Source organism: Myxine glutinosa, chromosome 5 (genome assembly GCF_964187855.1).
Source record: "Myxine glutinosa chromosome 5, kmMyxGlut1.1, whole genome shotgun sequence".
Lineage (NCBI taxonomy): Eukaryota > Metazoa > Chordata > Myxini > Myxiniformes > Myxinidae > Myxine > Myxine glutinosa.
The window spans coordinates 104,290,600-104,312,448 of record NC_136265.1 but is presented as its reverse complement, the minus strand read 5'-3'; the positions used below and the strand labels follow the sequence as shown (position 1 = coordinate 104,312,448).

General features: G+C 54.9%; 1 protein-coding gene across 1 annotated transcript in view; it reads left to right on the top strand.

The window, feature by feature from the left end:
• ASRGL1 (asparaginase and isoaspartyl peptidase 1) overlaps nucleotides 1-21,849 on the top strand; it is a 122,026-nt gene that overhangs the window by 36,289 nt on the left and 63,888 nt on the right. The window lies entirely within an intron of this gene.

Sequence of the window (21,849 nt, the reverse complement as noted above, 5' to 3'; positions counted from 1 at the left end):
CAACTTCTAATCTGGTTTGTGGGTGTATCTAGGCATAAGGAAGAAAGCTATTGAAAATTGGGTCGCCACGTCAAAATCCAAGATGGCTGCCACGATGGATGTCTGACACTTGTGAGATGAATATCTTGAAAAATAAGCGAAGTACCAACTTCTAATTTGGTGTGTGGGTGTATCTCGGCATCAGGAAGAAGGCTATTGAAAATTGGGTCGCCACGTCAAAATCCAAGATGTCCGCCACCATATGTATGTCTGACCCTTGTGAGCGAAATACCTTGAAAAATAAGCGAAGTACCAACTTCTAATCTGGTGTGTGGTTGTATCTCGCCATAAGGAAGAACGCTATTGACAATTGGGTCGCCACGTCAAAATCCAAGATGGCCGCCACCATATACATGTCTGAACCTTGTGAGCGAAATATCTCGAAAAATAAGTGAAGTAGCTTCTGGTGTGTGGGTGTATCTAGGCATAAGGAAGAACGCTGTTTAAAATTGGGTCGCCACGTCAAAATCCAAGATGGCCGCCGCCATGTATGTCTGAATCTTGTGAGAAGAATATCTTGAAAGATAAGCGAAGTACCAACTTCTAATTTGGTGTGTGGGTGTATCTCGGCATAAGGAAGACCGCTATTGTAAAGTGGGTCGCCACGTCAAAATCCAGGACGGCCGCCACCATATATATGTCTGAACCTTGTGAGCGAAATATCTTGAAAAATAAGCGAAGTACCTTCTGGTGTGTGGGTGTATCTAGGCATAAGGAAGAACACTATTGAAAATTGGGTCGCCACGTCAAAATCCAAGATGGCCGCCTCCATGTTTGTCTGACCCTTGTGAGTGAAATATCATATCATAGCATGTTTTCTGCGTGTTCCACTTTGTCAACTCACATCACTTCCCCGACGGGGGACCTAGGCGTAACGCTTGTTTATTGTAAGTTTTCCCCTCTCCCCTCTTATATCCCGCTCCCTTTATTTATTGTACTAGGGCATGCCCGTACTATATATAAGCTAGGACGTGCCCGTACGTGGGTGCCCGTTCCTTGCCAAAAAAAAAAAAAAAAAAAAATTTGTGTAGGGGTGTGTGTGTGTAAACATCCTAGGGCGTGCCCGTACGTGGGTGCAAAAAAACATGCGTGCAAACAACAACAACAAAAAAAAACTTTGAAACCACGTGGCAGTAACGACCACAGAACCCCCCCCCCCTCTATTTACATGAATGGTTTGGTCCATTCGCAACGACCACAGAACCCCCCCCCTCTATTTACATGCAATGGTTTGGTCCAAAGCGAACGGTTTGGTCCATTCGATGTGATTCGATGATTCGATGTGAATGGTTTGGTCCATTCGCAACGACCACAGAACCCCCCCCCCCCCCCTCTATTTACATGAATGGTTTGGTCCATTCGCAAAGCCAAAGCGAACGACCACAGAACCCCCCCCTCTATTTACATGAATGGTTTGGTCCATTCGCAAAGCCAAAGCGAACGACCACAGAACCCCCCCCCCCCCCCTCTATTTACATGAATGGTTTGGTCCATTCGCAACGCCAAAGCGAACGGCGAACGGCTAAATCGCCATAGCTCGGTAAGTACTTGTCCGATTAATTTAAAACCTTGAAAAGGCACATCCTCGGGTCCCCAGCAATATACCTGGCAAGTTTCAAGTATATCGGACCCGTGGTTGTCGAGAAACAGCGGTCACAGACACACAGACACACAGACACACAGACACACAGACACACAGACACACAGACACACAGAGATTACTGGAATTATAGATAGATGATTTCCTCTCTCCCCCTCTTATCTTCCGCTCCCTTTATTTATTGTACTAGGGCATGCCCGTACTATATATAAGCTAGGACGTGCCCGTACGTGGGTGCCCGTTCCTTGCCAAAAAAAAAAAAAAAAAAAAAATTTGTGTAGGGGTGTGTGTGTGTAAACATCCTAGGGCGTGCCCGTACGTGGGTGCAAAAAAACATGCGTGCAAACAACAACAACAAAAAAAAACTTTGAAAGCACGTGGCAGTAACGACCACAGAACCCCCCCCCCCCTCTATTTACATGAATGGTTTGGTCCATTCGCAACGACCACAGAACCCCCCCCTCTATTTACATGCAATGGTTTGGTCCATTCGCAACGCCAAAGCGAACGGCGAACGGCTAAATCGCCATAGCTCGGTAAGTACTTGTCCGATTAATTTCAAACCTTGAAAAGGCACATCCTCGGGTCCCCAGCAATATACCTGGCAAGTTTAAAGTATATCGGACCCGTGGTTGTCGAGAAACAGCGGTCACAGACAAACATACAAACACACATACACACATACACACATACACACATACACACATACACACAGAGATTAATGGAATTATAGATAGATGTTTTCCTCTCTCCCCCTCTTATCTCCCGCTCCCTTTATTTATTGTATGTTTTCCTCTCTTCCCCTCTTATCTCCCGCTCCCTTTATTTATTGTATGTTTTCCTCTCTCCCCCTCTTATATGCCGCTCTCTTTATTTATTGTAAGTTTTCTTCTCTCCCCTCTTATATCCCGCTCCCTTTATTTATTGTATGTTTTCCTCTCTCCCCTCTTATATCCCGCTCTCTTTATTGTCTCCCGTCGCTCAGCGGAGCGAAAGGGGGACTATGGCTTTCCCCTCCGTCCGTGTGTCCGTCCGTCCGTCCGTCTGTCCGTCCGTGCGTGCGGGCGTGCGTGTGTGCGTGCGTGCGGCGTGCGTGCGTGCGGGCATGTGTGCGTGCGTGCGTAAGCGAAGGACCGTATTCGAATTTGGTGTGTGGGTCCAACCCACGTCAAAATCCAAGATGGCCGCCGCCATGTATGTCTGATGCCATGTATGTCTGAACATTGTGACCTGTATATCTTTAAAAATAAGCGAAGTACCAACTTCTAATCTGGTGTGTGGGTGTATCTAGGCATAAGGAAGAACGCTATTGAAAATTGGGTCGCCACGTCAAAATCCAAGATGGCCGCCGCCATGTATGTCTGAACCTTGTGAGATGAATATCTTGAAAAATAAGCGAAGTACCAACTTCTAATTTGGTGTGTGGGTGTATCTCGGCATAAGGAAGAACGCTGTTGAAACTTGGGTCGCCAAGTCAAAATCCAAGATGGCCGCTACCATATATATGTCTGAACCTTGTGAGCGAAATATCTTGAAAAATAAGCGAAGTACCAACTTCTAATCTGATGTGTGGGTGTATCTAGGCACAAGCAAGAACGCTGTTTAAAATTGGGTCGCCACGTCAAAATCCAAGATGCCCGCCGCCATGTATGTCTGATGCCATGTATGTCTGAACCTTGTAACCTGCATATCTTGAAAAATTAGCGAAGTACCAACTTCTAATCTGGTTTGTGGGTGTATCTAGGCATAAGGAAGAACGCTATTGAAAATTGGGTCGCCACGTCAAAATCCAAGATGGCTGCCACGATGGATGTCTGACACTTGTGAGATGAATATCTTGAAAAATAAGCGAAGTACCAACTTCTAATTTGGTGTGTGGGTGTATCTCGGCATCAGGAAGAAGGCTATTGAAAATTGGGTCGCCACGTCAAAATCCAAGATGTCCGCCACCATATGTATGTCTGACCCTTGTGAGCGAAATACCTTGAAAAATAAGCGAAGTACCAACTTCTAATCTGGTGTGTGGTTGTATCTCGCCATAAGGAAGAACGCTATTGACAATTGGGTCGCCACGTCAAAATCCAAGATGGCCGCCACCATATACATGTCTGAACCTTGTGAGCGAAATATCTTGAAAAATAAGCAAAGTAGCTTCTGGTGTGTGGGTGTATCTAGGCATAAGGAAGAACGCTGTTTAAAATTGGGTCGCCACGTCAAAATCCAAGATGGCCGCCGCCATGTATGTCTGAATCTTGTGAGAAGAATATCTTGAAAGATAAGCGAAGTACCAACTTCTAATTTGGTGTGTGGGTGTATCTCGGCATAAGGAAGACCGCTATTGTAAAGTGGGTCGCCACGTCAAAATCCAGGACGGCCGCCACCATATATATGTCTGAACCTTGTGAGCGAAATATCTTGAAAAATAAGCGAAGTACCTTCTGGTGTGTGGGTGTATCTAGGCATAAGGAAGAACACTATTGAAAATTGGGTCGCCACGTCAAAATCCAAGATGGCCGCCTCCATGTTTGTCTGACCCTTGTGAGTGAAATATCATATCATAGCATGTTTTCTGCGTGTTCCACTTTGTCAACTCACATCACTTCCCCGATGGGGGACCTAGGCGTAACGCTTGTTTATTGTAAGTTTTCCCCTCTCCCCTCTTATATCCCGCTCCCTTTATTTATTGTATGATTTCCTCTCTCCCCCTCTTATCTTCCGCTCCCTTTATTTATTGTACTAGGGCATGCCCGTACTATATATAAGCTAGGACGTGCCCGTACGTGGGTGCCCGTTCCTTGCCAAAAAAAAAAAAAAAAAATTTGTGTAGGGGTGTGTGTGTGTAAACATCCTAGGGCGTGCCCGTACGTGGGTGCAAAAAAACATGCGTGCAAACAACAACAACAAAAAAAAACTTTGAAAGCACGTGGCAGTAACGACCACAGAACCCCCCCCCCTCTATTTACATGAATGGTTTGGTCCATTCGCAACGACCACAGAACCCCCCCCTCTATTTACATGCAATGGTTTGGTCCATTCGCAACGCCAAAGCGAACGGCGAACGGCTAAATCGCCATAGCTCGGTAAGTACTTGTCCGATTAATTTCAAACCTTGAAAAGGCACATCCTCGGGTCCCCAGCAATATACCTGGCAAGTTTAAAGTATATCGGACCCGTGGTTGTCGAGAAACAGCGGTCACAGACAAACATACAAACACACATACACACATACACACATACACACATACACACATACACACAGAGATTAATGGAATTATAGATAGATGTTTTCCCCTCTCCCCCTCTTATCTCCCGCTCCCTTTATTTATTGTATGTTTTCCCCTCTCCCCCTCTTATATCCCGCTCCCTTTATTTATTGTATGTTTTCCTCTCTCCCCCTCTTATCTCCCGCTCCCTTTATTTATTGTATGTTTTCCCCTCTCCCCCTCTTATCTCCCGCTCCCTTTATTTATTGTATGTTTTCCTCTCTCCCCCTTTTATCTCCCGCTCCCTTTATTTATTGTATGTTTTCCTCTCTCCCCTCTTATCTCCCGCTCCCTTTATTTATTGTATGTTTTCCTCTCTCCCCCTTTTATCTCCCGCTCCCTTTATTTATTGTATGTTTTCCTCTCTCCCCCTTTTATCTCCCGCTCCCTTTATTTATTGTATGTTTTCCTCTCTTCCCCTCTTGTCTCCCGCTCCCTTTTTTATTGTATGTTTTGTGGGTCCCTGCACGTTCTTTTGTGTGATGTGTTACCTCTTACACGAGCCTTGACTCTGTATACAAAAAATGTAAAAAATATATAAAAATTAAAAAATAACATTAGGTATATATCAAAGTTAAATCCTTTGCAATATTTTAAGACTAAATATAGATTAATCTACTATTCATAACTGTTTTTATTATTTTTTAGAAAAACATGATTTTTAAAAGGAATTATTTTCCGACTCAAATTTAACTACTAAAGAAGAGTTCAAAAATTAGAACTTAGAAGACTTAGAAGTAGAGGTGAAGAGTGGACCTTCCCAAATGTGCAAGGACGGCTCCAACAGACCAGTGGTAACTGCAGGCCAGAGAAGTAAAAATGACCTCCTATTGAGCTGGCTACAAGTAAAATATGGTCGGGCTGAGTCCAAGTCAAATATTGTTGGGCTGAGTCCAAGTCAAATATTGTTGGGCTGAGTCCAAGTCAAATATTGTTGGGCTGAGTCCAAGTCAAATATTGTTCGGCTAGGTCCAAAGTAGCCAAATTTCAGCTGGATCGGCCTCGCGGTTTGGCCAGAAAAGTCGAAATAGGTGATGGACGGATGGATGTCGCACGATGACAATACTTCACCTGAAATAAAAAATTCCAGTTAAGCTAGAAAAATGAAGAGTAGGGGAAAAAATTGGACCATTGGACATGTAGCTTTTCTGGGCGCTGGCCCAATGTTGTAACCCAAATTTGGTTGCATTCTGACTTGTGAGTCTGGAGAAGAAGATTTTTGAAGGAATTTCAGCGTTTTTCTAAAAGATTGACTAAGTCGGCGATTTTGACACATTTCCGGTCACATGATCGGCATCAGCTCCGCAATTTCACATCCCTACCCTGGCCTAATGTTGTAACCCAAATTTGGTAGCATTCTGTTTGGTGGGACTGGAGAAGAAGATTTTTGAAGGAATTTAGTACGTTTGTGGTGCTGTGCACACACAACTCGTTTGCCAAAAAGGTAGGCCACACGCGTGGTACAAACGAAAGCATTTTATTATAAGCTCGCACATCAGCACTGGGCGGGCTCGACCTTCGAGCCCGCATATATGTCCCGAGGCCACGCCTTGCCCCCGGGCGTGGCCGGTCTGCCGAAAGGCGGGGCATGTATCTCAGTTCCACGCCCGGACGCTCGCGCCACCCACTGGTGCGTGGAATTATTGATTATTGTGCCCGCCACACGCGCCCCCCCAGAATTCCCGCGCACCTGAAGGGTGAGCTTGCGGGGAAGCCGAATGACCCGGCCGAAACGCCCTCTGGCGATGCGTGCAGGGCTGGGGGGTAGCGGGACGGCGGGGCTGGGTGGTGCCGGGGGTCTGACCGCCGGGAGGCGGCCTCGAGGCGGAGGCAGAGCTGCTTGCGGGGGGTGGTCCAGATCGAGGTGGGCCGGCTTGAGGCGGTCCACGGAGATACGATCCGGAGCACCGCCGATGTCCACGGTGAAATGTTTGTCCGCGGTCTCTAGCACGCGGAAGGGCCCGTCGTACGGGGGCCGCAGCGGTGCCCGGTGGGGTCATGCCAGACGAAAACGTACTCCGCCGTGCGAAGCTCCGGGGCGACGTGGGAGGACGGGCAACCGTGGTGTGCCGTCGGCACTGGTGCGAACCTCCTGGCGGTCTCCAGCAGGGTGGAGCGCTGTTGCGCCGCAGACCAAGGAGCCGTGGAGTCGGGGATAAATTCGCCCGGCACCTGCAGCGGTTGTCCGAAGACCAGCTCCGCCGAGGATGCGCGCAGGTCGTGCTTGGGTGCCGTCCTGAGGCCCAGCAGGACCCAGGGGAGCCTGTCGGCCCAGCTGCCGTCGTGGAGGCTGGCCCGGAGCGCAGCCTTCATTGAGCGATGAAAGCGCTCGCACAGGCCGCTGGCCTGGGGGTGGTAGGCCGTGGTGCGGTGCAGTTTGACGCCGAGCCCTTGCGCCACCGCTCCCCAGAGCTCCGAGGTGAACTGGGGGCCGCGGTCGGACGAGATGTCCGAGGGGGCACCGAACCGGGCAACCCACGTGGCGATGAAGGCTTGCGCGACGTTAGCCACAGCCGTCGCCGTCGCCGCCAATGGCACGGCCTCCGGCCACTGGGTGGTGCGGTCCACCATGGTGAGGAGGTGGGTGAACCCCCGCGAGGGGGGCAGAGGTCCCACCAAGTCGACGTGGACGTGGTCGAACCGACGCTCGGGCACTGTAAACGGGGCCAACGGGGCCTGTGGTGGTGGCGGCGGTAGTGGGCGGGGCATAGCAGCAGTCCCGAGGGAAGCAGGGGGCGCTGTAGCCTCCGCACCGGGATCCACTACGGCAGCACCATACACCGACAGCGTTTCGCAGGCCGCAAAAAATTTGTCGGCCTCTCCGGCCAGGGCGCGGGGTTCCGTTAATTTGGAACCGGCCAGCACGAGCCGCACCTGCACAGGTAGCTGGCTTAGGAAAAGCGCCCGGAACAGGAAATCCGGGCGCTGGTCTCCAAGAAGGGACAGCATAAAATCCATCCGAACGGATGGTCGTGTGTCGCCGAGGGCGGGAAGGTCCAGGAGGTCCGTGAGCCCAAACGTGGCGAGGAGGAGACGTTTGAGCGCCGCGTACTTGTGGTTGCCCGGCGGGCGCCGAAGGATGGACACGACGCGGGCGGCAGTGCCGGGCCCGAGAGCGGCGACCACGTGGTAGTACATGGTCTCGTCCGCCGTGATGCCCCGGAGTTGGAATTGAGCTTCGGCCTGCACAAACCAAACGTCGGCTTGCGCTTCCCAGAACTCAGGGAGTTTGACGGCGACGGCGTTGGTAGCCATGGCGCGTTCGGGGGTCAGCGACGGCTGAACCAGTCGGGGTCACCAATGTGGTGCTGTGCACACACAACTCGTTTGCCAAAAAGGTAGGCCACAACGCGTGGTACAAACGAAAGCACTTTATTATAAGCTCGCACATCAGCACTGGGCGGGCTCGACCTTCGAGCCCGCATATATGTCTCGAGGCCACGCCTTGCCCCCGGGCGTGGCCGGTCGGCCGAAAGGCGGGGCATGTATCTCAGTTCCACGCCCGGACGTTCGCGCCACCCACTGGTGCGCGGAATTATTGATCATTGTGCCCGCCACAAGTTCGCCATTTTGGCACACTTCCGGTCACTTATCGGGAATGCCTCTCCGCAGTGGTTTAACCCCCCCACCCCCCTCCACAATTGAAGTTGAGGGCCAAATCTTCGGTGCTGCCAAAATTTGTCAGGGCAGTGCTGTGTTAATGGACAGAGTGCCGATTGGTCCTCATGGATCAGCCCTTTCCCTCTTCTCTCTCTCTCCAACTCTGTCATGGCCCTGACTTCATGGAGGTACCCGGTACACCATCCTGGTGTGCCTTTGGGTCACTCCCGTGAGATCGATCCACTGTCTCCGTGGCACGAGCTTGTTCGAGAGATCTGTCCGTGACTAAACAGCAACTTTCGGTCACGTGTTTCCCAGGCAGGGTGATTCATCAATGTGTGTGCCCTCCATCGGATGGGCGTTAAACTGGTGTCCCTTCTGTTATCATTAGCTTGTAGCGGTTACCGCTGGATGCACACAATCGCCTTGCACCGGCCAGAACACGGCCAGACGCGCCTCTCCCGGGCATGCCCGGACTCACTGTTCCCGGGCACGCCCGAACCTCCCGGGCACGCCCGGTCTCGTCTTTCCCGGGCATGCCCGCTCTCGCCTTTCCAGGGCTCGCCCAGAGCGTCCGGGCATGCCCGCTATCGCCTTTTCAGGGCTCGCCCAGAGCGTCCGGGCATGCCCGCTATCGCCTTTTCAGGGCTCGCCCAGAGCGTCCGGGCATGCCCGCTATCGCCTTTCCAGGGCTCGCCCAGAGCGTCCGGGCATGCCCGCTATCGCCTTTCCAGGGCTCGCCCAGAGCGTCCGGGCATGCCCGCTATCGCCTTTCCAGGGCTCGCCCAGAGCGCCCGGGCACGCCCAGCCTCGACTTGCCGGGCCGCAGCCAAACACGCCCGGGCAGGTCCAGACTCGCCTTTCCAAGGCTCGCCCTTGACACCCGGGCATGCCCGGTATAGCTTTTGCTGGGCAAACTTCCCGACATAAATGTGTATATATTGTTACAGACGTGGCTTAGATGTTAGTTTACCGAGCGGTTTTGGTATGACCACGTCTGCACAAGTTACCGATTATACTCGACGTTGACGAAGCCGCGCCACGCTGGCTCAATAAGAAAAAGAAGACACCCGGCTGGGTTATAAAATGACGACACCAGGGATACGGTTCTCAAGACCTCCGGAGGAGATTATATTCGTTACGGAAAAGGTTAGATTACAGGGGCTAGAGGTACAACATAGAAAGACAAGCACTTAGACACAATCTTATATTATTCCCCAACAGACGACAGGCAAACGGGACAACGGCTGACTCACACGGGGGTTGATGGAAAGGACAGGCGGGTAGCGATGGCTCCAGGTGCACCTGTGCTCAAAGGTTAGAATCGACCCGGTCCGGTCCAGAGATGCGGGGAGGTCTCGTCGCAGCGCTCAGAGGTCACGTTCTTTCTCAGGCGGGTTCTCTTCCTCTCAGCGGTCGTAGGCAAGGCAACGTTCTTTCTCCAGCTGGGGGCGCATCTGACGTCACGTCCGCTACGTGGCCGCGTATATCCGGCGGGGAGTGACACGCCCTCGGCTCGCTAGCGCCGCCCCAGATGGAATCGGTCCGCCCTTCTGATTGGGTGCGGGGGGTTACCAGGCTCCGCCCTTGAGGAGGAGCTGACAGCCAGCCCCTCCGTGGTAACCCCGTGGAGCGCGTGGTCAATGGCGCTAATCGAGCCGGTGTGAGGACGCATCCTCCCCCCCCGCGCCGCCGCGCCGCCCCCATCCCCTCCGTTGCTGCAGCCATAGTTGGTTGGGGAAGAAGATGGAAAGAGGTATGGGAAAGGTCCTAAACTCACTACTGATGCCATATAATCACATTCTGGTGCAACGAAGAGTCATAATTAATGGAGACGAGGCCTTAACTGACATAGACTAAGAATAACTAGGAAGATGTCCGAAAGTTGTCTACGTGTGGTGCGGTGGACCTGGGCACGACATTTAATGGGGGAATAAGGGGAAGGTCGGCTCTACTGATTGTTATTTACATGCAATGGGACTAGGGAATGGGGGATTGGGGAAAGTTGGGGAGTATTGGAGAAAATAGGGGAATATTTACAAGCGGATATGGAGGCCAAATTCCATATTCGCAACATTGCACCCTTCTCTACCCTCGGGGCGTCCCGACCCGATAAATTTTTACCTACTTTAGTGTGGCACGCAATGTAGTTCCCTCTACTATTAACTCTACCCTGAGTGCGACAGTTTTACAGATATTCACAAATGAGTAAATATGTCCCCCTGCGACGTTGCACCCTTCTCCTCACAGAAACACACCCACAGGATAACCGAATCCGGAAAGAATTCTCAAACTACACATACAGCCGGTAGGGAGCATTATTTACAAGACTACGCTGCTATTTACACTACGATCCAGGACCTGTTTTTGGAGGAACACATGCAGATGTTATGCATAGAGAGAGCGCGCTTGCCAGCATCGATACACCAACCCACGAGTGCTCTGTGGCCGACGGCCTTTAATAACGTGCAGAGCACCCTTTCCCAGCATCAAAAGCACCACCCCACCACCAATCGGTGCAGTCACCATTGTTCATTGGAATAAAAATAAATTCGACAACCCCTAACCCTGCAGGTGTCTCTTGCTCTTCTTGTGGCCTTCAGTGGTGTTAATTAACAGTGGTTCACCTTTATGGCATAGGTGCCACGTTGACCCATAGGTCCATCCCCGGGTGGTGCTTGGCCGCAACCGAACTGCGGTCCATTGTGGGTGGCCACAAACATTGCGGTCCATATGGTGTATCGATCCCGGCAGCAAACAGCGAAAGTGCAGGCCCACAACTGCGCAGCCAGCACCTCTCTCTCCTCTCTCTCTACCCCAAAGCCAGATCCTCGGAGGTGGGAGACAAAAGAAGCAGACAAGTGAGTAAGGTGGTAAGGGCGCAAAAGTGCACGCAATGTAAGGTGATGCACACTGGGGGCACATGGGAACCAGGTGAGACAGGTACGTTCCTATCGTACGCCCTCCCCCCCCCACCAGGTAACCTACATGGCCCCTCCCTTACCCCTTACTGTATCCACAAAACACAACACTACCCATAAACATCTACTTTACAAATCAACAAACATCCCTACTGTCTTCCCCGTTCCTCCCATAAACCAAATTCGTCTTCTCTCCCTCCTAACCAATCAAATTTGCCATTTTCAACTCTCATCAAAATTTGCCATTTTCAACTCAACATCAAAATTTGCCATTACCAATTCATCATCAGTCCCTCCTAGGGAGGGAGAGATGGAATCACCCCAATGTCTCATCCACGTCGTGATGCGTCTCACAAATCCTCACAGCAATTCTCATTTCCTGCACAAAACAAAGAAAACACAGGTGTGGAGTCATCATCATCACCACAGGTAAGTGGCTGCGTATGGTGCGACAGGTTCATTAATCCTAACTATTTCCTAAATGACTTTAACAACTTTACACTACCCGGGGTCTTTCTCCGGCCAACCCATTGGCCCTCTTACACTATGGGTTCTAAAAACCAATTCCCATTGGCCAACTGTGGTGCTCTTCAATTTGGGGTCTCACTCCCCCGATACATCTCCCGGTGCCCTCGCACAATTTCTGGGCTGCGGCGTGTACCTCTCCCAGTGGGTCTACCCACCTGCACACCTCCACCACTGCAGTTGCCTCCGAGCTTACCTGCTCCTTACCCTAACCTAACTACCTGGGGAAGGCCCTCTGGCTCTCTCCCCACTCGGTGCCCTCTCTGGCACTGGGCTACCCGGGTCCATCCTCCGGATCCTCGGGCCCCATCCACAACTCTACCGGCTCCCAGAGCCCACCTGCGGCCTCACCTGGCCGACATCCTCACAGTGGTGGAGTGCCCAACCAACTACACACACTAACAGGCTACACGCCCAGCCATTTCCACAACACTAATGCACCCATCCACAACACCATTCTGCAACCGCACCACAGATGCCAATATCCAACCACAATTTACCTGTAGCCTCTACCTAACACTTACACTACCCGCCCCGGGTACTCGTGAAAGGGGTCCACTCTTCCCCCATCCACACCTTCGCACCATGCACACCACTCCGTACCACTTACTCCACTCTCTCCACACACCTGTACCTGCACACCTGTGCTCTCACACCTGGTGCCACCTGCACCCTTCTCTCCCCAAGCGCATTCGCGCTGATCCACAACACTCACTACTCATACACTGCTCCACACACCTGTCCAGTTGCACACCTGTGCAATCACACCTGTTCAATTCTCACCTGTTCAATCCTCACACGCACGGCATCATCTCAGCTAACTACTCCCTTCTGAAACTTGCGCTTCCCAGTCGTCCCTTTAAACTATTGCGCTCCCTCGTCATTATCATCCACACTACTCTACCTGCGTCCCCACTACAGGTATCAGTCACTAACTAAACTTAACGTTACCTAAGGTCATCTCTTCTAGATCCCTACACACAATATCCTAACCCACCCGGGCTAGTTTTCACTGCCATACACCCCATAAGCTATTGCTCCTTTGCCCCCACGTCTGTGAGGGATGGTGGATTTGCCATCCCACCACATCGGGGGTCTCTCACTATCAATTTTGTACACCTAAATTCCAACCAATCAAAAATTTGCCAATCACTGCCCATCATCTGCCAATCACTACTGCCAATCCCTTGCCAATCATCAAATTTTGTTTTTCTCTAATTTTTGGGTCCAAAACACTAACCTCATCACCCAGTCTACTCACTAATACCTCTCGGTGCGCCAATCCCTGTCCAAAGCCCGGCTTCGTAAAGCCCAGCAATGGATGCTGGTTGTTTTGTGCCAGCGGCTGGATGCGTCCGGCATTCGGGGCAGGGACGGGGGCTTACCCGGGCCGAGATCCCACGCACCACTTCGGCGTGGAGCCATCCACTGTCCCGATCTCGACCTGCCGGCACGTCTCCACAAAACGTGGTCGCCATGACGACCCTTCCTATCCAGCTGCCCGCTCCACCTAGTGGAGCACGGACGCGGCCGTTCAAAGCGAGGCCCGGCACGCACCGAGGGCCTGCTTCGGCTAAAAGTCGCTCTAACCTCTAACCCGTGTAACGTCGATGCTTCACCTGGACGCTTACACCCCGCAGCCCGTTCCTTGCTCACACATCCAGCCGTGCCCATGCTCCTCGTACCTTTCCTTACACACCCAGGTACACTCATTCCACTCACAGCCTTGGTCACACACCTGACCACCGAACACTTTGGCACACACTCGTTGGTAGCACACCTCACCAATACACCTCTTCGCGCCCCCTCCTCGGTCACCTCCTCTGTGACAATCACAGGTGTGCTCTCATTCGCACACCCAACCACGTGCCTCACCACCAACTCCAGCGTGCATTCCCACTCACGCTCTACCATTCCAGGTGTGCATCCTTCCATCCCAGGTGTACATCCTCGCTCACCTGTCACAACTAACTCACTCTCCTTGTCACTCTCAATACTCTCACCACCACTCTTGACAACGCACTCACCCTTACTCTTGACAGCGCACTCTTTCCTCGTGCACCTGTCCGTCACACACCTTTCTCGCGCACACTCTCCCGTTACACCCTCTGTAACACTCACCACAGGTGGACACTCTTCCTTACTTCTGACAGCGCACTCTTTCCTCATGCACCTGTCCGTCACACACCTTTCTCGCGCACACTCTCCCGTTACACCCTCTGTAACACTCACCACAGGTGGACACTCTTCCTTACTTCTGACAGCGCACTCTTTCCTCATGCACCTGTCCGTCACACACCTTTCTCGCGCACACTCTCCCGTCACACCCTCTGTAACACTCACCACACCACGCTTCCATGTGCTCCCTCGCACACGCGCTACGACCGACTCACTCTCGCCAGCACACTCACTCCTTGGCACGCACTTTTTCCTCACACACCCCAGAGTCGGACTTTCTTGCACACCTCCTTTTTCGCACACCAGACCTGTCGCACACTTCACCAACGGCCTTTCACGAACACCCGGGTCCATCTCGACCCCCAAGCTTCTTAAATCCCCTGGCGCATCATACGCACGACCATATTGGTCACCACTTACACCAGGTCCTCTTCCTCTTCGCTTCTCCTCCATCACCTGCGAATCCCTCATCCGGTTAATGAGCACATCATCACGATCCAAACACAGACTTCGGACCAATTCTTTTATCTCCTCTTTTATCTCTTTCTTATCCCCTCTCCGTCGCTTCTTAATTTCGCTCATCCCTTCTTCCACTTCTTCTAATTTGTGCTTCACCTCTTTTATTCCCTGGTATGTCTCCTCAAGCTCGTCCTCCAAGGCTACCTTGACCGTTTCCATGTGCGTCCTTACCTGTCGGTCCTTCGTCTCCATTACCTCTATCACCTCGTCCAGCCTTGTTGTCAGTCCCTCACGTACCATCTGACATTCCCTCTTTGTCGCTATTAAGTCGTTTTTTATGTCGTTTTGTGTCGCTTTTAAACCTCCTAATACCGCAGTGTTCCTTTGAACCTGCTCCGTTAACTCCGTTTGTCCCACCGTCAGCTGCTCCACCTCCTGCGTCAGGACCTCTATGCCCCCTTGTAACTTTACAGTCCCCTTTCTCACCTCTTTCTCCATGCGCTCCTTACAGTGCCTCACCTCCTCGCGCACTCCTCCGACCTCCTCACTCACTCCTCTTCTGATCTCCTCTCCCATCACTTGCATCTCCTGCCCAGATGCCACCCTCATCTGCTCCATTTCCTCCCTGTGAGCATCCAGTTTGGTTTCTACCCCCATTCTGACCCCCTCTATCTGCTGCTCCATTTGTTTAACTTCCCTTTCCGCTTGGTCCCTCATGTCCCTCAATTTGCCTTCCATACTGTTTTCTAACCCCTCTAACCCATTTTTCACTCCCTCTATTTGATTCTCCTGGGCAGCCATTCTATTTTCTACCCCCGTTAACCCATGTTTCACCTCTTTTATCCCGTTGTCTAACCCCTCAAATTTGTCGTCTAACTTCCCAAATTTCTTGTCTAATCCCTTAAAATTATTGTCTAACCCCTCACCGGTACCCCTCGCTTCGTCCCTCATTACCCCCATTTGGCCCTCCAATCGCTCACCCTGAGCATCCATCCGGTTCCCCATTACCCCCATTTGGCCCTCCAATCGCTCACCCTGAGCATCCATCCGGTTCCCCAACCGCTCACCCAATCGCTCAATTTGGCTCCCCATACTCATCTGTACAGCTGCCTGAAGCTGCGCAATGAGGGCCTGCATGTCAATCGGCTGCATGTTAAAGCCCGTTGATACAGCGGGCTCGGCTACCGCGCGCTCTTGCGAGGCGCCATTTTGCGTGCCTGCTACCCTTGCTGTTTCGCTCTCCTCATGTCCCTCAATTTGGTCCTGGACCGACCCTGCTTCACTCTCCCCTACCGGACCCCAGCCGTCTTGATCCGCCATAGCGCGACTTTCAAAATTCGAGTTTCGTAACACCAATCCAAATTTTGCTGTTATAATTTCGTCGAGCGCAGTAACCGCGGGACCGCGCTCCGGATCGATTTGGTCGAGCGCCGTACGCGCTCCGGCTCGATTTTCCCTCCCAAAATTTGGGCCTAACTAATTTAGTCCCGGGTCCGAATCTCACTCCTCGACACCAATTGTTACAGACGTGGCTTAGATGTTAGTTTACCGAGCGGTTTTGGTATGACCACGTCTGCACAAGTTACCGATTATACTCGACGTTGACGAAGCCGCGCCACGCTGGCTCAATAAGAAAAAGAAGACACCCGGCTGGGTTATAAAATGACGACACCAGGGATACGGTTCTCAAGACCTCCGGAGGAGATTATATTCGTTACGGAAAAGGTTAGATTACAGGGGCTAGAGGTACAACATAGAAAGACAAGCACTTAGACACAATCTTATATTATTCCCCAACAGACGACAGGCAAACGGGACAACGGCTGACTCACACGGGGGTTGATGGAAAGGACAGGCGGGTAGCGATGGCTCCAGGTGCACCTGTGCTCAAAGGTTAGAATCGACCCGGTCCGGTCCAGAGATGCGGGGAGGTCTCGTCGCAGCGCTCAGAGGTCACGTTCTTTCTCAGGCGGGTTCTCTTCCTCTCAGCGGTCGTAGGCAAGGCAACGTTCTTTCTCCAGCTGGGGGCGCATCTGACGTCACGTCCGCTACGTGGCCGCGTATATCCGGCGGGGAGTGACACGCCCTCGGCTCGCTAGCGCCGCCCCAGATGGAATCGGTCCGCCCTTCTGATTGGGTGCGGGGGGTTACCAGGCTCCGCCCTTGAGGAGGAGCTGACAGCCAGCCCCTCCGTGGTAACCCCGTGGAGCGCGTGGTCAATGGCGCTAATCGAGCCGGTGTGAGGACGCATCCTCCCCCCCCGCGCCGCCGCGCCGCCCCCATCCCCTCCGTTGCTGCAGCCATAGTTGGTTGGGGAAGAAGATGGAAAGAGGTATGGGAAAGGTCCTAAACTCACTACTGATGCCATATAATCACATTCTGGTGCAACGAAGAGTCATAATTAATGGAGACGAGGCCTTAACTGACATAGACTAAGAATAACTAGGAAGATGTCCGAAAGTTGTCTACGTGTGGTGCGGTGGACCTGGGCACGACATTTAATGGGGGAATAAGGGGAAGGTCGGCTCTACTGATTGTTATTTACATGCAATGGGACTAGGGAATGGGGGATTGGGGAAAGTTGGGGAGTATTGGAGAAAATAGGGGAATATTTACAAGCGGATATGGAGGCCAAATTCCATATTCGCAACAATATATTGCTGCCCGATAAACGGGCTTGTCAGAATACCTGAGCTGTTTTGTTTCAATGAAGCAACTCGGACGAATTCCGTCTTTGGTCGCGTCAATTCTTTCGACTCGCGTTGGAGCGCAGTTCCTTCATTGGTGACCTACCGACATGGATACGGCAGTGACGCTTAAACTGCCTACCTTCTGGGAGGCTCACGCGGCTGTTTGGTTCGCTCAGGCGGACTCTCAGTTCGCCCTGCGAGGCATCACCGCGGACGACACCCGCTTCCACCATGTTGTGGCGGCGCTCGGTTCCGCCACCGCGGCCCGCGCCTTGAGCCTCCTCGAGCACCCGCCGGCTGCTGACAAATACGACGCGCTGAAGACACTCCTCCTCGACGCTTTCGCCCTCTCACCGGCAGCACGCGCACGGCGCCTGCTCGCTCTGCCCGAGCTCGGCGACACGCGCCCGTCAGAGCGCATGGACTATATGCTCTCGTTGCTCGGTGAGCACTCTCCGGATTTTCTGTTCCGCGAGCTGTTCCTTCGCCAGCTGCCTCACCCGGTACGCCTCGCCCTGGCTGGCACGTTGATCACGGATTCCCGCGCCCTCGCCAGGGAAGGCGATAAGATCTCCTCGGCGGGCCAGCACATCGGCGCGGTTACCTGGAGCCCGCCGCCATCCGAGGCGACGCCCACGACGCCCGAGCGCCCTGCGCGGTTGGAGGCCGAACTGCCGGTGCAACTGGCGGCCGCCACGCCGCACCGCCCGCTTCCGACACGACGGCCGGGGCCTCCACCTGACCGGGTGTGGTGTTATTACCACGCCAGGTTCGGACACAAGGCTCGGACGTGCCGGCCCCCGTGCACTTTCGGCAGGTCGGGAAACGGCCGGGCCGGCGTTCATTCCCAGCCATGAGCGCCGGCGACTCGGGCAACTTGCTGTTTATTCGGGACAAAGCGTCTGGGCGGCGTTTCCTGTGTGACACCGGCGCCCAACTGAGCGTCATACCCGCCTCCGAGCAGGCCAGGCGGGACGCCGTTTGCGGCCCCTCTTTGGTCGCTGCTAATGGCTCGGCCATACGCACTTTCGGCCCACGTGTCGTCACCCTCTGCTTCGGCAGCCAGCGTTTTCAATGGACTTTTGTGACCGCCTGCGTCCCCATGGCTTTGCTGGGCGCCGACTTCCTCTGCGCGCACGGGCTGCTGGTCGACGTCAAACGTTGTCGCCTTGTCAACGCCGAGACCTTCAGCTCCCTGGCGTGCACGATGAGCAGCTCCGCGCCGACCGAACTGGCATGCGCCCTCCCGGCAGCGAACGAGTTCGCTCGCCTGCTCGCGGAATTCCCGGCCCTCACGCGGCCGACGTTTTCGGCCGTCGCAGTGCGGCACGGGATCGAGCACCACATACCCACTACGGGCCCGCCGGTCTACGCCAGGGCCCGCCGCCTCGACCCGGCCAAGCTCGCTGTGGCGAAGGCCGAGTTTGACGCATTAGAGCACCTCGGCATCGTGCGGCGCTCCGATAGCGCGTGGGCCTCGCCACTGCACATCGTGCCAAAGCCGGGGGTGGATGGCGCCCGTGTGGCGACTACCGCCATCTCAACGACGCTACCACCCCCGACAGGTACCCGATCCCGCATATTCAGGACTTTTCCGCCCGTTTGGCGGGACGGGTCATCTTTTCGAAAATTGACCTGATACGGGGCTACCACCAGGTACCTGTCCGGGCGGCCGACGTCCCGAAGACGGCCGTCATCACGCCGTTCGGCCTGTTCAAATTTTTGCGGATGCCGTTTGGCCTCAAGAACGCGGCCCAGGCATTCCAGCGCTTGATGGACGGCGTGCTGCGTGACCTGCCATTTCTTTTCGTCTATCTGGACGATATCCTCATCGCCAGCACGTCCCGCGCCGAGCACCTCCTCCACCTCCGAACACTGTTCGGTCGCCTCAGCGAGCACGGCTTAATTGTCAACCCGGTCAAATGCCACTTCGGCGCGACGACCGTTGACTTTTTGGGCCACCGCATCACCAAGACCGGGGCCGTGCCGCTGCCGACCAAGGTCGAGGCCATCACCACGTTCCCGCGTCCACGTTCCATCAAGGCCCTCCAAGAGTTCCTCGGCATGGTGAATTTTTATCACCGATTCGTGCCCCGCGCTGCTCAGCTCATGCAGCCCCTTTACGAGGCCCTCCGGGGCAAGCCGGCCAAGCATGACATTGTTTTTGGCCGCGGCCTTGGATGCGGCCTTCGCCAGCGCCAAACGGGCCCTCGCCGACGCAACGCTGCTGGCTCACCCGGTGCTCAACGCGCCCATCGCCCTCACTACGGACGCCTCCAACTACGCGGTGGGCGCCGTCCATGAGCAATGGGTGGACGGGTTTGGCAGCCACTCGCTTTTTTCAGCCGGCAACTCCGGCCGAACGAGTTAAACTACAGCACGTTCGACCGCGAGCTGCTCGGGCTATTCCTGGCCGTTCGCCATTTCCGACACCTCCTGGAGGGCCGCCCGTTCACGGCTTTCGTCGACCACAAGCCGTTGGTCTACGCAATGGCTAAGGTCACGGAGCCGTGGTCGGCCCGCCAGCAGCGCCACCTCTCCGCCGTGTCGGAGTTCACCACGGACATCCGGCACGTCGCCGGCAAAGACAACGCCGTGGCCGACTGTCTTTCTCGGGCCAGCGCGAACGCGGTCCACCTCGGCGTGGACTTCGCGCTCATGGCGGCCGACCAGACCACCGACGCCTTGGTGCAGGCACTCCGTGCGGTGGACACGGGCCTCCGCCTGGCCGACATTCCCTTCGCGGGCACCGTCCTGCTCTGCGACGTCTCCCAGGGCCAGCCTCGCCCCATCGTGCCCGTTTCCTGGCAGCGACGCATCTTCGCCTCCATCCACGGCCTTTCTCACCCGGGCCGGAAAGCTTCTCAGAAGCTGGTGTTGGCGCGTTTCGTCTGGCACGGCCTTCGACGAAACATCCGTGACTGGGCCAACGCCTGCACGGCCTGCCAGCGGGTCAAGGTCCACCGCCACACCCAGGCCCCACTGGCACCTTTCGCCGTGCCTGAACGGCGTTTCGACCACGTCCACGTGGACCTGGTGGGTCCCCTGCCCTCCTCACGGGGGTTCACCCACCTGCTCACCATGGTGGACAGGACCACCAGGTGGCCGGAGGCTGTGCGCCTCGCCTCCACCACCACCGCCGACGTGGCGCAGGCGTTCATCGCCACCTGGGTCGCGCGCTTCGGCGCACCAGCGGACATCTCGTCCGACCGCGGCCCACAGTTCACGTCTGAGCTTTGGGGCGCGGTCGCCCGTTCGTTGGGGGTCACGCTGCACCGCACCACGGCCTACCACCCCCAAGCCAACGGGTTGTGCGAGCGGTTTCACCGCTCCATGAAGGCCGCACTCATGGCCGGCCTTCAGGACAACGGTTGGGCCGACCGGCTGCCGTGGGTCCTTTTGGGCCTTCGCACGGCCCCCAAGGAAGACCTCCAGGCGTCCGCCGCCGAGCTCGTCTACGGCCAGCCGCTCCGCGTCCCGGGCGAATTCGTGCCCGACGCTACCAGTCCCTGGTCCGCCGCTCGCCAGCGCTCGGACCTCCAGGAGGCCGCCCGACGATTTGCCCCCGTGCCGACGTCCCGCCACGGTGGCCCCCAGTCCTACGTCCCCCCGGCGCTTCGCACAGCGGAGTACGTCTTTGTGCGTCATGACGCGCACCGGGGGCCACTCCGGCCGCCGTACGACGGGCCCTTCCGGGTCCTGCGACGGGGCGACAAGTCTTTCATCGTCGACTTCGGCGGCCGGCCGGACCGGATTTCTGTGGACCGCCTCAAACCGGCGCACATGGACGTCGACCGACCACCACGGTTGGCCCTTCCTCCGCGGCGAGGCCGCCCCCCGTCCACAGTTCCCCCCGCTCGACCACCCACCACCACGTCGGACCCCTCCCCACGACCCCCCAGGGGTCGCTTCGGCCGGGTCATCCGGACCCCCCTTAAATTGACCCTGCCGGTGCAGGTCGATTCTGGAGGGGCGTGTGTAGCGGTTACCGCTGGATGCACACAATCGCCTTGCACCGGCCAGAACACGGCCAGACGCGCCTCTCCCGGGCATGCCCGGACTCACTGTTCCTGGGCACGCCCGAACCTCCCGGGCACGCCCGGTCTCGTCTTTCCCGGGCATGCCCGCTCTCGCCTTTCCAGGGCTCGCCCAGAGCGTCCGGGCATGCCCGCTATCGCCTTTTCAGGGCTCGCCCAGAGCGTCCGGGCATGCCCGCTATCGCCTTTCCAGGGCTTGCCCAGAGCGTCCGGGCATGCCCGCTATCGCCTTTCCAGGGCTCGCCCAGAGCGCCCGGGCACGCCCAGCCTCGACTTGCCAGGCCGCAGCCAAACACGCCCGGGCAGGTCCAGACTCGCCTTTCCTAGGCTCGCCCTTGACACCCGGGCATGCCCGGTATAGCTTTTGCCGGGCAAACTTCCCGACATAAATGTGTATATATATTGCTGCCCGATAAACGGGCTTGTCAGAATACCTGAGCTGTTTTGTTTCAATAAAGCAACTCGGACGAATTCCGTCTTTGGTCGCGTCAATTCTTTCGACTCGCGTTGGAGCGCAGTTCCTTCAAGCTGGTGGAT